This window comes from Ranitomeya variabilis, chromosome 4 (genome assembly GCF_051348905.1).
Source record: "Ranitomeya variabilis isolate aRanVar5 chromosome 4, aRanVar5.hap1, whole genome shotgun sequence".
Taxonomy (NCBI): Eukaryota; Metazoa; Chordata; class Amphibia; order Anura; family Dendrobatidae; genus Ranitomeya; species Ranitomeya variabilis.
Genome location: NC_135235.1, coordinates 602,721,317 through 602,734,865, shown reverse-complemented (window position 1 = coordinate 602,734,865; position 13,549 = coordinate 602,721,317). Strand labels below are relative to the sequence as shown.

Genomic DNA, 13,549 nt, shown 5'->3' with positions numbered 1-13,549 from the left:
GCAGCCCCCCATAGTATATAACGCAGCCTCCCCCATAGAATATAATATACCCCCACAATAGTATATAACACAGCCACATAGTACATAACATGGCCTCCCCCATAGAATATAATATACTCCCCATAGTATATAGCAAAGCCCGCATATTATATAGCACAAACCGCATAGTATACAGCACAGCCTGCATACTATAGCACAGCTCGCGTAGTAGATAACACAGCAGTATTCAGCACAGACCACACAGTAGTATACAGCACAGACCACACAGTAGTATACAGCACAGCCCACGTAGAAGTATACAGCACAGTCCACACAGTAGTATACAGCACAGCCCACAGAGTAATATATACAGCACAGCCCACAAAGTAATATATACAGCACAGCCCACAAAGTAATATATACAGCACAGCCCACAGAGAACTATATACAGCACAGCCCACAGAGAACTATATACAGCACAGCCCACAGAGAACTATATAAAGCACAGCCCAGAGTACTATATACAGCACAGCCCAGAGTACTATATAAAGCACAGCCCAGAGAGTACTATATACAGCACAGCCCAGAGAGTACTATATACAGCCCACAGTAGTATACAGCACAGAGCACAGCCCAGAGAACTATATATAGCACACAGTAGTATACAGCACAGAGCACAGCCCACAGAGTACTATATATAGCACAGAGCACACAGCAGTATACAGCACAGAGCACAGCCCACAGAGAGCTATATACAGCCCACAGTAGTATACAGCACAGAGCACAGCCCACAGAGAGCTATATACAGCCCACAGTAGTATACAGCACAGAGCACAGCCCAGAGAACTATATATAGCACACAGTAGTATACAGCACAGAGCACAGCCCACAGAGTACTATATACAGCCCACAGCAGTATACAGCACAGAGCACAGCCCACAGAGTACTATATACAGCCCACAGCAGTATACAGCACAGAGCACAGCCCACAGAGTACTATATACAGCCCACAGCAGTATACAGCACAGAGCACAGCCCACAGAGTACTATATACAGCCCACAGCAGTATACAGCACAGAGCACAGCCCACAGAGTACTATATACAGCCCACAGCAGTATACAGCACAGAGCACAGCCCACAGAGTACTATATACAGCCCACAGTAGTATACAGCACAGAGCACAGCCCAGAGAACTATATATAGCACACAGTAGTATACAGCATAGAGCACAGCCCACAGAGTACTATATATAGCACAGAGCACACAGTAGTATACAGCACAGAGCACAGCCCACAGAGAACTATATACAGCCCACAGTAGTATACAGCACAGAGCACAGCCCACAGAGAGCTATATACAGCCCACAGCAGTATACAGCACAGAGCACAGCCCACAGAGAGCTATATATAGCACAGAGCACACAGTAGTATACAGCACAGAGCACAGCCCACAGAGTACTATATACAGCCCACAGCAGTATACAGCACAGAGCACAGCCCACAGAGTACTATATACAGCCCACAGCAGTATACAGCACAGAGCACAGCCCACAGAGTACTATATACAGCCCACAGTAGTATACAGCACAGAGCACAGCCCAGAGAACTATATATAGCACACAGTAGTATACAGCACAGAGCACAGCCCACAGAGTACTATATATAGCACAGAGCACACAGTAGTATACAGCACAGAGCACAGCCCAGAGAACTATATACAGCCCACAGTAGTATACAGCACAGAGCACAGCCCACAGAGAGCTATATACAGCCCACAGCAGTATACAGCACAGAGCACAGCCCACAGAGAGCTACCGGTATATATAGCACAGAGCACACAGTAGTATACAGCACAGAGCACAGCCCACAGAGTACTATATACAGCCCACAGTGGTATACAGCACAGAGCACAGCCCACAGAGAACTATATACAGCCCACAGTAGTATACAGCACAGAGCACAGCCCACAGAGAACTATATACAGCCCACAGCAGTATACAGCACAGAGCACAGCCCACAGAGTACTATATATAGCACAGAGCACAGCCCAGAGAACTGTATATAGCACACAGTAGTATACAGCACAGAGCACAGCCCACAGAGTACTATATATAGCACAGAGCACACAGTAGTATACAGCACAGAGCACAGCCCACAGAGAACTATATACAGCCCACAGTAGTATACAGCACAGAGCACAGCCCACAGAGAGCTATATACAGCCCACAGCAGTATACAGCACAGAGCACAGCCCACAGAGAGCTATATATAGCACACAGTAGTATACAGCACAGAGCACAGCCCACAGAGTACTATATACAGCCCACAGTGGTATAACAGCACAGAGCACAGCCCACAGATAACTATATACAGCACAGAGCACAGCCCACAGAGAACTATATACAGCCCACAGCAGTATACAGCACAGAGCACAGCCCAGAGAACTATATACAGCCCACAGCAGTATACAGCACAGAGCACAGCCCACAGATAACTATATACAGCCCACAGCAGTATACAGCACAGAGCACAGCCCACAGAGAACTATATACAGCCCACAGTGGTATACAGCACAGAGCACAGCCCAGAGAACTATATACAGCCCACAGCAGTATACAGCGCAGTATACAGCACAGAGCACAGCCCACAGAGAACTATATACAGCCCACAGTGGTATACAGCACAGAGCACAGCCCAGAGAACTATATACAGCCCACAGCAGTATACAGCACAGAGCACAGCCCACAGAGAACTATATACAGCCCACAGCAGTATACAGCACAGAGCACAGCCCACAGAGCACTATATACAGCCCACAGCAGTATACAGCACAGAGCACAGCCCACAGAGAACTATATACAGCCCACATCTCTTCTCTTCCTCCCCTCACCTCCTCCGAGAATGGCCCCACAGTCCAGAAAAAAAAAAAACTCTCCTCACCTCTCCTCGTGCCCAGCGTTGCTTCCTGGTTCCTGCTCCTGTCTCAGCAGCTGCAGTCTGCCCGGGACACAGCAGGTGCGCGATGATATGACATCATCGCGCACCCACAGTGTCAGAGGCAGAGCGGGGAATGATGGGAGAGGAGCGTCTGTAGACGCTCTCCTCCATCATTGCATTCAACTGTACCGGCGTCTATACGCCGGTATAGTTGAATGCGACGGTGGGGGCGGCGGATTGAGCGGCCCACCACTGGCACCGGCCCTTCTGGCATTTGCCAGAAGTGCCCTATGGCCAGTCCGGCCCTGCCCCCACACCACCACACCTCGTCCTCCATGCTTCACGGTGGAAACCAGCCATGTAGAGTCCATCCATTCACCTTTTCTGCGTCGCACAAAGACACGGTTGTTGGAACCAAAGATCTCAAATTTGGACTCATCAGACCAAAGCACAGATTTCCACTGGTCTAATGTCCATTCCTTGTTTTCTTTAGCCCAAACAAGTCTCTTCTGCTTGTTGCCTGTCCTTAGCAGTGGTTTCCTAGCAGCTATTTTACCATGAAGGCCTGCGGCACAAAGTCTCCTCTTAACAGTTGTTGTAGAGATGTGTCTGCTGCTAGAACTGTGTGTGGCATTGACCTGGTCTCTAATCTGTGCTGCTGTTAACCTGCGATTTCTGATGCTGGTGACTCAGATAAACTTATCCTCAGAAGCAGAAGTGACTCTTGGTCTTTCTTTCCTCGGGCGGTCCTCATGTGAGCCAGTTTCTTTGTAGCGCTTCATGGTTTTTGCAACTGCACTTGGGGACACTTTCAAAGTTTTCCAAATTTTTCGGACTGACTGACCTTCATTTCTTAAAGTAATGATGGCCACTCGTTTTTCTTTACTTAGCTGCTTTTTTCTTGCCATAATACAAATTCTAACAGTCTATTCAGTAGGACTATCAGCTGTGTATCCACCAGACTTCTGCTCAACACAACTGATGGTCCCAATCCCATTTATAAGGCAACAAATCCCACTTATTAAACCTGACAGGGCACACCTGTGAAGTGAAAACCATTCCCGGTGACTACCTCTTGAAGCTCATCAAGAGAATGCCAAGAGTGTGCAAAGCAGTCATCAAAGCAAAAGGTGGCTACTTTGAAGAACCTAGAATATAAGACATATTTTCAGTTGTTTCACACTTAATTCATAGTTTTGATGCCTTCAGTGTGAATTTACAATTTTCATAGTCATGAAAATACAGAAAAATCTTTAAATGAGGTGTCCAAACTTTTGCTCTGTACTGTATATACACTACACAGTACCACTTCTCCTGTCCTGTATACTGGGTGTAATTCTCAGTATCTGTATTATCCTGAATATACACACTGCACAGTACCACTTCTCCTGTCCTGTATACTGGGTGTCATTCTCAGTATCTGTATTATCCTGTATATATACACTGTACAGTACCACTTCTCCTGTCCTGTATATTGGGGGTAATTCACAGTATCTGTATTATTCTGTATATATACACTGCACAGTACCACTTCTCCTGTCCTGTATACTGGGTGTAATTCTCAGTATCTGTATTATCCTGTATATATATACACTGCACAGTACCACTTCTCCTGTCCTGTATACTGAGTGTAATTCTCAGTATCTGTATTGTCCTGTATATATACACTGCACAGTACCACTTCTCCTGTCCTGTATATATACACTGCACAGTACCACTTCTCCTGTCCTGTATACTGGGTGTAATTCTCAGTATCTGTATTATCCTGTATATATACACTGCACAGTACCACTTCTCCTGTCCTGTATACTGAGTGTAATTCTCAGTATCTGTATTGTCCTGTATATATACACTGCACAGTACCACTTCTCCTGTCCTGTATACTGGGTGTAATTCTCAGTATCTGTATCATCCTGTATATATACACTGCACAGTACCACTTCTCCTGTCTTGTATACTGGGTGTAATTCTCAGTATCTGTATCATCCTGTATATATACACTGCACAGTACCACTGCTCCTGTCCTGTATACTGGGTGTAATTCTCAGTATCTGTATTATCCTGTATATATACACTGCACAGTACCACTTCTCCTGTCCTGTACACTGGGTGTAATTCTCAGTATCTGTATTATTCTGTATATATACACTGCACAGTACCACTTCTCCTGTCCTGTATATTGGGGGTAATTCTCAGTATCTGTATTATCCTGTATATATACACTGCACAGTACCACTTCTCCTGTCCTGTATACTGGGTGTAATTCTCAGTATCTGTATTATTCTGTATATATACACTGCACAGTACCACTTCTCCTGTCCTGTATACTGGGTGTAATTCTCAGTATCTGTATTATCCTGTATATATACACTGCACAGTACCACTTCTGTCCTTTTATACTGGGGGTAATTCTCAGTATCTGTATTGTCCTGTATAGTGGCTTGCAAAAGTATTCATTCCCCTTGGCATTTTTTTGTCACCTCATAACCTGGAATTTCACTGTTTTATTTTAGGGTTTGCATCGGTTCATGTAAATAACATGCCTGCAATTGTGAACAGTTTGTTTTCTTTTTATTGTGAAGTAAACAGTAACAAATCGAACAAAAAAACCTGAAAACTTCAGTGTGCATAACTATTCCGCCCCCTAAAGTCAGTACTTTGTAGAGCCTACTTTTTGCTGCAATTACAGCTGAAAGTTGCTTTAGATAAGTCTATCTGATCTTTCCACTGGGATTTTTTGCTCATTCCTCAAGCCAAAACTGCTCCAGCTCCTTCTCGTTAGATGGTTTCCTCTGATGGACAGCAATCTTAAATTCTAACCATAGATTCCCAATTAGATTAAGGTCTGGACTTTGACTAGTCCCCTCCAAAACATGTACACGTTTCCCCTTAAACCACTTGAGTGTTGCTTTAGCAGTATACTTTGGCTCATTGTCTTGTTGGAAGGTGAACCTCCATCCCAGTCTCAAATCACTGACAAACTGAAACAGGTTTTGCTCAAGAATATGCCTGTATTCCACACCATCCATCTTCCCCTCAACTTGGACCATTTTCCCTGTCTCTGCTGCCAAAAAATATCCCCACTGTATGATGCTGCCACCATCATGTTTCACTGTGGGGATGGTGTTCTTGGGGTGATGAGATGTGTTGGTTTGCTGCCAGACATAGTATTTATCTCGGTGACCAAAAAGTTCAATTTTGGCCTCATCTGACCACAGCACTTTCCTCCATACATTTGGGGAGTCTCCCACATGTCTTTTGGCAAATGCAAAACGAGCTGTACAATTTGTCCCTGACTTGTTTGGAGATCTCCTTGGTCTTCGTGGTGTTATTTGGTTAGTGGTGCCTCTTGCTTTATGGTTGTGCAGTCTCTGTGGCCTTTTACAAAAGGTAAAGTGTATTATATACTACAGACCATGTGAGACCTAGCTTGCTGACAGGTGGACTTCCTTTCGCTAAGTATGTAACTTATGAAGATAATCGCTTGCACCAGAAATTTTAGGGGCTTCATAGCAAAAGTGGTGAATAAATATGAGCATGCCAATTTTTAGTTATTTGATCCCAAAAATTTAATTTAAGCTTTTATTTTTCTCACATCACTTCAGTAATTTAGGCTATTTAGTGCTGATGCATCACACACAAATAAGATCACAAAAATATTTAGACACAAGTTGTAATGTAACAAAATAGGTAAAAAACCAAGCGGGAGAATGCTTTCGCACGCCACTGTGTATGTATATGTATGTATATGTATATATATATATATATATATATATATATATATATATATATATATATATATATATATATATATATATATATATATATATATATATATATATATATATATATATTTTATATATATATATTTTATATATATATATTTTATATATATATATTTTATATATATATATATATATATATATATTTTATATATATATATACACACACACACACACACACACACACACACACACACACACACACACACACACACACACACACACATATATATATATATATATATATATATATATATATATATATATATATATATATATATATATACTGCTCCATACCACATCTCCTGTCCTGTATTCTGTATGTAATTATCAGTATCTGTGTTATTCTGCATGTACAGTGCCTTAAAAAAAGTATTCATATCCTGTGAACTTTCCACATTTTTTTCATGTTACACCCACAAACTTAAAGGTATTTTATTGGGATTTTATGTGAAATACCAACACAAAGTAGCAGGTATTTGTGAAGTGTAAAATTTTGACATGCATTTATATTGAGCCCCCTGTAGTCTGATACCCCTCAATAAAATCCTGAGTGACCAATTGCCCCCAAATGTGCCATAATTAATAAATTGAGTCCACCTGTGTGTAATTACTTCTCAGTAGAGCTACATCTGTTCTGTGAAGGCCTCAGAGGTTTGAGAACATTAGGGATCAAACAGCATCATAAAAAACAAGGAACCCACCAGACTGCTCAGGGATAAAGTTGTGGAGAAAAGTAAAGCAGTGGTAGGTTAAAAAATAGGTTCAGAGCTTGGGCTATCATAGAGCGCTGCTCAATCCATCATCCAAAAATAGGAGTATAGCACAATTGCAAACCTACGAATACATGGCTGTCCACCTAAACGAACATCCCAGGCAAGGAGAGCATTAATTATAGAAGCAGTCAAGAGGCCCATAGTCACTCTGAAGGAACTGCAGAGAACCACAGCTCAGGTGGGAGAATCTGTCCACAGAACTACTGTTAATCATATTCTCCCAAAATCTGGCCTTTATGGAAGAGTGGCAAGAAGAAAGACATTTTTTAAAGCAAACCATAAGAAGTCCTGTTTGCAGTTTGAAAAAAGTCATGTAGGGGGACACAGCGAGCATGTAGAAGAAGATGCTCTGGTCAGATGAGACCAAAGTAGAACTTTTTGGGCTAAATGCAAAACGCTATGTGTGGCAAACTAACACTGCACATCGCCCTCAAAACACCATCCCCACCGTCAAACGTGGTGGTGGTAGCAGCATGCTGTGGTAATACTTTTCTTCAGCAGGGACAGGGAAGTTGGTCAGAGTTAATGAGAAGAAGGATGGAGCTAAATATAGAGCAATCCTGGAGGAAAACCTGTTAGAGGCTGCAAAAGACTTGAGACCGGGGTGTAGATTCACCTTCCAGGAGGACAACGACCCTAAACATACTGCTGGAGCTACAATGGATGGTTTAGATAAAATCATATTCATGGCCTAGTCACAGTCCAGACGAAATCTCATTGAGAACCTGTGACAAGACTTTTAAATTGCTAATCACTGACTCCTCCATCCGTCTTGAGCAAGAGAAAGTGTGCAATGAAGAATGGGCAAATATTTCAGCTTCACGATGTGCAAAGCTGGTAGAGACATCCCCAAAAGACTTCCATCAGTGATTGCAGTAAAAGGTGGTCCTACAGACGAATGACTCAGGAGTGGCTGAATGCAAATGCACATCACAATATTCAGAGTGATATTTTTTATAAATATTTTGATAACCATGTATCATTTCCTTTACACTTCACAAATACTTTATACTTTGTGTTGGTATATCACAAAAAATCCCAATAAAATACATTTACGTTTTGTGGGTGTAACGTAAAAGAAAAAGGAAAAGTTCACGGGCATGAATTCTTTTCAAGGCACTGTATACACCCTGTATCTCCTCCTAATTCTATAGTTATCAGTTTTACCTTTTATCCACATGCCCTCAGGTTCTCCTCATTCTTTTTGGTGGAGCGTGTTAGATGCAAAGTGCTGAAGGCAATCTCAATCATACATAACCTCCTCACACTACCTGCAGACATACTGTGGACGTTTCATCCCCTGCTTCCACTATCTCCAAGCATTGTTTCTGTAGAAGTGTCAGTCTTCACTGCACTTCTTGCATTCTGTTCATTAATGGTAAAACCCAGACTATGTATGGGGCAGTTCTGGGTCATTGTTACTGCACAGTAGAGGGGTGTAAGCTCAGGGGACTCTTCTACCTCCCTTTCTAGGTCCACAGCCCTGCCTCCATTGTGTTGTAATACCAGCACGCCGGTATGTGAGGAATGCACAAGCCTCAAGTAATATGGTATTAAACATTTGTGTGGGATTTCCTTGGAGCAGTAATCATTGTGCTGAGGGAACGGGTGCGGTGCGGGAGCTGTCAGCTCTAATACCCACTAATTACAGCTCTGCAGCGGGCGCACCGCTGAGGCGACTTGGCAGCGGAGAGAGCACAGGTGTTACTGCCACTCTATCGATGTATTTACCGACTGATACCTGTGTGTTAATAATGGGGCTGCATGTGGACAATACTTAGGACTTTGATGCAAATTACGACCTGAGGTGGGGCAGAGCTCGAGACCCCCCAAACACTTTGTTGGCATTCAATACTGAGGGAGAAAAAGTGAAAAACAGGTAACCTGTCATCCACAAGTGATCACAGTGAAGAACGTAAGTGAAAAGCGTTAAACCGTAGTGAATAAAATTTTTTGTCCTGTAATCAGCTTTGTGAAGTATTAACCACCTCTATCTACTGCCTGTTACCAACTATTTAAAGCAGACTGTAAAATGGATGAGTAATATCTATTCCTCCCTTTATGAGCGATTTCACACTGAGGCTGACTGTAGTGTTTCCTGCCCTTCGCTTCTTATTACTTTGTCAAGTATCTCCATCGCCATTTACAACTGTTTGTGTGACTGATATTTGCTCTCCTAAACTGCTCCCACACTGTTATCAGTTATGGACTGTGAGGATTACTCGCCTGTCTTCTGTGGATCTATCATATCATTCACGTGATCGTTAGTGCAGACACTATAGATTTATAGCTAGGATCCTCGGGGGTCGGTTCAGCTCATCCTCAAGGAAGGCGTTTCACAGGCACGTGAGAATTTCTGATGTTGATAGCTAGAATCGTTGGAGGTGTGATCAGCTGATCTAAAGGGGAGCAGAGGATTTCTGATATTTATAGCTAGTATGTTCAAGGGTGGAATTAGCTGATCTCCAGGGGAGGAGTTTCAGAGGCGAGTGAGGATTTCTGATATTTATAGCTAGTATCTTCAAGAATGGAATCGGCTGATCTCCAGGGGAGGAGTTTCAGAGGCGAGTGAGGATTTCTGATATTTATAGCTAGTATCTTCAAGGGTGGAATTAGCTGATCTTCAGGGGAGGAGTTTCAAAGGCAAGTGAGGATTTCTGATATTTATAGCTAGTATCTTCAAGAATGGAATCGGCTGATCTTCAGGGGAGGAGTTTCAGAGGCGAGTGAGGATTTCTGATATTTATAGCTAGTATCTTCCAGAATGGAATCGGCTGATCTTCAGGGGAGGAGTTTCATCAGAGGCAAGGGTGGATTTCTGATTTTTATGACTAGAATCCTCAGATTGGGATCACGTGGATCTTCAGGATAGGAATTACACAGGCCGAGTGAGGCTTTCTGATATTCATAGCTAGGATCTTCGGGGGTGGGATCACCTAATTTTCAGGGGAGGAGTTTCTCAGGCAGAGTGAGGACTTCCTTTGGTATGTTTATAGCTAGGATCTTCAGTGGTGGAGTCAGCTGTCCCTCTGGGGAGTAGTTTCTCTGGCAGTGTTAGAATTTATTTGCAATGTTTTCCTTCTCTTTGTATAGGAGTTACAGCCGGGCTTGTCACTGAGGATTAGAAGAATCGTACATGACAAGGTAATGCATCCACTGATCTGGATATTACAACGTATATAAAAATGTGATGTATAATATATGGAATGTTAATAACATGAATCCCTGATGCGAGAGTGCGATGTGTCTCTGCCTTATACCCAACACCATAAACATACAAATCTTGCTTCTGTATTGAGATGAATACTGTGTTAGTGAGCATCTGGTCTAAATCCCATCACTCCACTCCTTATGTATTGCAGCGTTATTTATTATTGTACTTGCTGTTCGGATGCTTCAATCAGCATTCATTCGGGCATAATGTAAGGGATCAATGTTGGATACAGCCCCCCTTCCACAGCTTTGCAGTCTATAACACTCTTGCGGCATTTTCCATAACAAGCTGGGATCTCACATGCCAAAGCATGAACGCCAACCTCTCTGGCAGAGATGGAAGACAAGCTGGCAGAAGCATCTGCAGGTGGTGCCAGGCTGGTCTCTGCCTTCCTGGATGCTAATTCTCCCTGCTGTTTGTAGATTTACACTTTCCCTCATTATCGATATGTAATGTTGTAATTGTTCAAATATCTGTCAGACAGAAAACAGTCTGGGAGGGGGGCACAAACTTGTAAGAGAGCGTGTCACAGGGCAGGTGTAATTGATCTCACCCACTCCACCCAGATTTTCAGCTCAGATTGGCGCTTTGCTGTAGATTGCGATCCTGTGTATAATGAGAAACACTTTATATGGGATAAGCATGGACCACACTATTGACCATGATGTATACATCTGCCTGGTTTTCCGATGTGGGGGTGACCAGTGTTTTCCCAGGGCCGGAGATCGGGTTTTGGCAATCATCCTTCTTCCAGCTTTTGTTGAAGTCCTATAAAACGCAATTGTTTTTCGTGGCGGCAGCGTGTCCCCGGCTCTTATCTTGATTGCGGAGTGAATTGTGACATTCTTTCTGTGGGCGAAGTGGAGACATAAATACAACTAATAGACAATTCGCTCTGAGTGGATCCGGTTACACGCAGACATCTCCATGGAAAGCCGCAGCATCTCTAGGTTTCATATCACAGTTTTCTTTTGCAGCAGTAGAGTGCAAGCCTTCAGATGCCACAGCATATTTATCGGCAAAATGGTCCTGGACTTTCAGCGAATGTCAGTTTATGGTGGTGGGCTGATGGTATAGCTCAAGTATCTGCAACCTGTGGATCTTCTGCTGAAAAACTACAATTCCCAGCATGCCACAACTGTCTTTATGGTTCGTCAGGCCTTGATGGTTCTAGGGCCCCAAGCAAGCCAAACCCGTCCAAGTATTTGAGATGGGGAAAAAAAACCTTCAATGCATTTGAGCTCCAGCCAGATGTCTCGCACATGGAGCCAATGTTCTCGTCACATACCGCAATATGCTGCTTATCTCCGTGTGATGAACAAATCTGAGCGTGATTATCATAGATCTGTTGATCCATTTGATGTGTCTCAAGGAGGGTGAGCATTACACTATGTCCACATCATGTTTATTTCCTTGTCTGAGGTACATATCTTGGAAATTCCCCACCATGTGACCGTAGGCCCCTATGAACCTAGCATAAGCCGTTTCGTATACACTGGGTCAGTATGTGTTAACATATAAGAAAGTGGAGTATCCTCTGCTTAGCTAAAGAGAGGGAAACAATAAAAGCAAATATTCGCCGCATAGTAAACCTTCTACATCTTTTTGTTTTTGCAATGGGAACTCTTGGGCCTCATATTGTATTGCATGTAATTTCCATACAATACTTACTGCCTTAGCAGAGGTGTCATTTAGGAGATCCTTCACACCTGCATCTCTGTAGGTTTAAAACAGGATGCCAACAGAGCAATTGTGGTCCAGGGTATCAGTAATATTACCTATGCTTCACCATTCCTGACATTTGTACTCAAGGAAATGAAGATTACCCATTCTCCCTATCTATGCTGTGGTAGATTAGGTTTACTAGTTTGTGAAGTTTACTCAAGGGAATGAGCGTCACTTGGTCTTGATGTCTATACTCCAGAAGATGCCACCACCAGGTCTTGATGTCAATACTCCGAAAGATGGGGTCACCAGGTCTTGATGGCTATACTCCGAAAGATGGGGTCACCAGGTCTTGATGGCTATACTCCGAAAGATGGGGTCACCAGGTCTTGATGTCTATTCTCCAGAAGATGGGGTCATCAGGTCTTGATGTCTATTCTCCAAAAGATGGGGTCACCAGGTCTTGATGGCTATACTCCAAAAGATGGGCTCACCAGGTCTTGATGTCTATTCTACAAAAGATAGGGTCACCAGGTCTTGAGGGGGAAAAAAACAAGAAATCGGCTCACCCTTGAGAATAATTCAGATGACTTTTGGCAAACTGAAGTACAGGATTATTTTGCTGCTGAACGTCAGATAAGTACGCAGAAAAAAAGATCCATCTTCAAATAGAGATGCACAGAAGAAAAATTTATTCTTTTACTAAATAATTAAAAATGTATATATAAAGGCAACACTGTATGGCACCTAGGCATAAGTGCAACTGGGGGTGAGGGGTGCAGAGGAGAATAAAAAAACAAATACTCTTCAATCCTGCTATGTGATCTTAAACTTCCTTTAACTAAAGGAAGAAGAAGAAATTTTACTTCTTTGCGTCTCTATTTGAACCTTGATGTCCTCTTTCTGCATAGTCACTAGGATGTTTTTTTCTGCCAAAGGCCATTTGCATATTTATACCATCCTTCAGAGGCCATACAAATTGTGTGTTAGTTTCGCCCACAAAGTACGTGCTGGTGTCAGGACGTAGTCTATCACTGTACGCGCCTCAGTGTTCAGTAATAAACACTGCGTGCTCCTGCTTACAGAGCAAAAAGAATTTAATGTGGTCCCCGTGAATCTGAACGAGGAACTGATAAAAGGTCATCAAGGGCTGTAAAAGGCAAGCGGGCCTGAGGTTCTCCACCCCTGCTTTAGAA

The 13,549-nt window shown here is 42.9% G+C and overlaps 1 protein-coding gene across 9 annotated transcripts in view; it reads left to right on the top strand.

The window, feature by feature from the left end:
• SULF2 (sulfatase 2) overlaps nt 1-13,549 on the top strand; it is a 106,792-nt gene that overhangs the window by 55,183 nt on the left and 38,060 nt on the right. For 4 of the 9 annotated variants that reach the window (XM_077253291.1, XM_077253292.1, XM_077253285.1 and 1 more), the window contains one exon: nt 10,568-10,618. The exons of 4 other annotated variants lie outside the window; for them this stretch is intronic. The gene's annotated coding sequence lies outside the window, so the exon portion shown is untranslated. Of the gene's footprint in view, nt 1-9,317; nt 9,390-10,567; nt 10,619-13,549 lie in introns of those variants that run through there. One more of the 9 variants, XM_077253287.1, reaches the window with a different exon arrangement.